Source organism: Octopus bimaculoides, chromosome 1 (genome assembly GCF_001194135.2).
Source record: "Octopus bimaculoides isolate UCB-OBI-ISO-001 chromosome 1, ASM119413v2, whole genome shotgun sequence".
NCBI classification, from domain to species: domain Eukaryota; kingdom Metazoa; phylum Mollusca; class Cephalopoda; order Octopoda; family Octopodidae; genus Octopus; species Octopus bimaculoides.
Window position 1 is genome coordinate 181,668,196 of NC_068981.1, and position 4,788 is coordinate 181,672,983.

Sequence of the window (4,788 nt, forward strand, 5' to 3'; positions counted from 1 at the left end):
ACCATACCATCAGGCCGACCAAAGTTTTGTGAGTGGATTTGGTAGACGGAAACTGAAAGAAGCCCGTTGTATATATATATATATATATATATACAACGGGCTTCTTTCATTTTCCGTCTTCCAGATCCACTGACAAAGCTTTGGTCGGCCTGACGCTATGGTAGAAGACATTTGCTTAAGGTGGGACCGAACCAACCATGTGGTTGGGAAGTAAGCATCTTACCACAGCCACGCGCACACCTACATCTAAATATATATGTGTGTGCGCGCGGGGGAGTGTCTTTGTCCCCGATCACTGCTTAACAACCAGTGTTGGTGTGTTTACGTCCTCGTAACATAGCGTTTCGGCAAAAAAGAAAGACCGATAGAATAAATACCAGGCTTTAAAAAGATAAGTGTTGAAGTCTATTCGTTCGACTAAGTTTCCTGAACGCGATGCCCCAGCATGGTCGCAGTCCATTGATTGAAGGAAATAAAAGACGAAAAGAATAGAATAATATAGCAATTGATAATATTACGTACCAGGCAAGGAAAAAAGTGCTTTATTTTCTACCCTAATATTAACCAAACGTAATGCTCGCCACTTTTCATTTCTGTATTTATTATTCATTTACAAAGAAACCTCTAATCCTGTTTACTATACTGTCACATATCGATAAAAATCGGGATTAATCATTGTGCAATTGTAATTTGTCCCATAATTCTCTGTCTCTTTATATTTTTCACTTCAACAGCTTTCGTTCTTTCCTTTCTCTTGTTGGTTCCTCCTCTCCTTCTCTCTTTATTTCTCTCTTTAATTCTGTCTGCATCTCACCCTGTCTGTCTAGCTCTCTCTTTCTTTCTCTCTCTCTGTCTCGCCATCTATCTATCTTTCTCCTCGTTTCCACACAATGGATTCGTCAAACTGTATGTCACTTTCTTCTCCTGTTGCTTATTATTATTCGTGTCATTCATTTCAAAGCTGCAAAACGAAAAGCTAAGTGACTTCTCCCTCCCTGTCTCCTACTCAATAGTTGTCACTCTCTCTGTGTCTCCTTTCTCTCTCTCCCTCTCATTCTCGCCCTCACTGTCGGTCGGCCTGACTTCCTTTGTTTAGCGATCCCTCTGGTGTTTAACTGAGATATGGAAATACACACCCACGCCCATTGCACTAATTTTATTATAAACAAAGTAAGCTGGCATAGCCGTGTAGTTAAGAAGCTCATTTTGTAACCATGTGGTTTTGAGTTCTGTCCATAGTGCAGAAGTATCTTCTACTATAGCCCTGAGCCGATCAATGTCTTGTGAGTGAATTTGGCAAATGGAAACTGTGTGGAAGCCCATCGTATGTATGTATGTATGTATGTATGTCATTATTCAGTTTATTTCAAGATTTCTTGCCAATAGAGAAAGAACTGGTTTCTAACCTAGATCCAAGGTTCCTTTATTGGAATTTCAACATCAACAACAGGGTATTTTTGTATGTGTGTATGTATGTATGTATGCATGTGCAGATTTGTATGCTTAGGGCCTCTATGGGTCTTAATCCAGCCCTGATTCTAGGTACTTTTCTCACAGCAGAAAATTATATGGCTTCTCAGTACAGCTGAAGGACGACATCTAGGACTGAAACCAGAGCATGCAATGTTAAAAATCAAAGCCATATAATTAAAGTAGGGAGCATATAATATGCAGGGTGATGAGCTGACAGAATCATCAGCAGGTCAGACAAAATACTCAGCTACATTTCATTTGACCTTTTACATTCTGAGTTCAAATCCCACTGAGGTCAGCTTTGCTTTTTGCTCCTTTGGAGTTTGGGAAAATAAACTACCAGTTAAGTGCAGGAATCAATATAACTGACTTGTTCCCCCCACCACCACTTCAAAAATTGCTGGCTTTAAACCCTGCAATGGATCAGCGACCCTTTTCAAGAGAATGTTGCGATCTCAGTCATTTATACACCATGGAGACTGAGTAAATGGCCATATGAATCCTGAGGCTCAATGTATATATAAAGTAAGGGTGCAAGCTGGTAAAATCATTAACATGCTGGGCAAAGTGCTTATTGGCATTTCGTCTGTCTTTGTGTTCTGAGTTCAAATTCTGCTGAGGCTGACTTTGCCTTTCATTCTTTCGGGGTCATTAAAATAATTACCGTGAAATGGGGTTACTGTGAACACCGGGGTAACTTTGAACAAAATATAATATTTTGTTTCCTCTTTATATTATACAGCTCAAGGTCACACAGTAATGCAATTTAAAAATAATTTTCCTTCAGTTGAATGGGCTGATTCATTTTTAAAGCGAAACAAATCCCAATTAGCATCATGCCAGTGCCAAAATATCAAAAAATCCAGAGAATGTTTAAGTGCTACAGAAGTATCCTTGTATTTCCAGCACTTAAAAGTAACTCTTACAGTTGATGGAAAACTTATCCCTCCAAATAGCATATTCAACTTTTGAACAGAAATAGAAAAAGCATTACTGTTCAAAATAATCCCAAATCAGGGTTTACTTTGAATAGCGACAATTATATTAAAAAAATAATCAAATATTGATTGCAGCTTATTTTTTTATTTCAAATATCAGTTTACCTATATAGTGCCCCTAACATAGTCAAATTTAGTTAAGATTGAAAAAAAGATTATGAAATTATTGCAATAAGAGGTCTGGAACTGTCCAAAGTAACCCCGTTTCATGGTACCAGTCGAGCACTGGAATCAATGAAATTGACTTAACCCCGTCCTCAAAATTGCTGGCCTTGTACCAAAATTTGAAACCAATATTAGTCATCTCTAAGGTGGCAAACTAGCAGAATTGTTAACATGAGGGACAAAATGCTTAGTGGCATTTTGTCCATTTGTACATTCTGAGTTCAAATTCCACTGAGGGTGACTTTGCTTTATATCCTTTAAAATAAGTGCCAGCTGAGCACTAGGGTGGATGTAATAACTGACCCCTTCCCCCAAATTATTGGCCTTGTGCCAAAATTTGAAACTAGTATATAGAGGGTGTCCCAAAAGTCACTGATGGGTTTTAATTTTTAGTAACTTCCTTAACTTTTCAAATAAATGCATGAAATTTTGATACAATATAAAGGACATAATGGAAATTAATAGGCACAAGTCAAATTTTGCAACACCACTACATCACATATGAAAAATGTCATCGTTTAAATGGTAGCCATTTTCAGCTTTGCATGCCCGTGCTCTTTCCAAAACTTGCACCATAACACCCTCAAGAGGTCAATTTGCCTTTCATCCTTTCAGGGTCGATAAATTAAGTACCAGTTGCATACTGGGGTCAATCTTATCGACTGGCCCCCACCCTCACCAAAAATTTCGAGCCTTGTGCCTCAAGTAGAAAAGCATTGGGTTGTCCAGAAAATTTGTGGTGATTTTTAAAGGAAAGAAAAAGGTCAATAAATACTTGCCATTACATTTTTTAATCAACCAAATATGAACCATTTTGTTGCACAATGCATCTCCATCTTTCCTTTAACTTGAAAATACCCTCTTCCCAGAATTGAGGTGGTTTCATGGCAAATAAGTCGATAGGTAAGCTATTATAAATCAGCTCAAACTTTCCAGACAACCTAATATATCGTATCAAAATTTCATGCATTTATTTGTAAAGTTAAGCAAGTTATTAAAAATTGAAACCCCTCAGTGACTTTTGGGACACCTTGTATATAAAGTATGTATCCTCTTCAGCTGTTACTCATAAAAATGCAAGACACACATTAAACACTGATTTATCATTTGCATTCATACATATGTGCTAGACATGTATTGCGTGCTATGAATTCAGGCAGGAAATATCACTGATATGGACAGATGGTATAATAAAGGAAGCATTTAAGTAGATAACTGATAACTTTTGCATGATTCAGTTGATGAAAACAGGATTGGAAAGCTGAAATATTGAGAAAACTGTTTTTTGGCTCCATCTTCCTTTCACACACTTACCATCTTGGGCTGGCAGACTTTTGTTAGAATGCTGGATAAAAATGCTTTGCAGTATTTCTTCCTGCTTTACTTTTTCTGAGTTGAAATGTCATTGCCAAGTTCAACTTTGCCATTCTTCCTTTCGAGAATATGTACCAGTCGAGCCCTGGGATCAATGTATTCAACTGGGCCCACCCAACAATATTTCAGGCCTTGTAGTACCTATAAAAGAAATAATGATGATGATGATGAGGATGACAATGATGATGACAACGGCGACGGTGACGATGATGATGATGATGATGATATACCTTGTGAGACCTTTGACAACAGGATACTGTCTTCTCTCATAGAATTAACCAGAGCAAGTAAGATCAAGAGACCAAGAGAAGTAAAATATTATAATAATGATGATGATGATGATGTGGTGTACACACACACACACACACACACACACACACACACACACATACAGAGTAACATATATATATAAATATATGCATATATCCATCCATATATGTGCATACCTACATCTATATGTATACATACATGCATATATGGGTACAGGACATAAAAAAAAAAACGTTAAACACAATGAGAAACGAAAACATAAAAACGAACTTTTTTCAAACAACAAAAAAACAAACAAACAGAGAAACAAGACATGCAACATAAAGAGTATACCCCTTCGTCAGTTGTCCCTGTTTCATCTACTCCGCGTTTTGAAGGCAAGGACAATATGTGACTTCGTTGAAACAGTCCTTCCCGCTAAGCAAATTAAATAAAATTTGGGATTTTTTGTGGAGAGTGAAAGTGTTAACAAGAACAGGACAGTGAGAACAAGACAGCAAAAACAAAT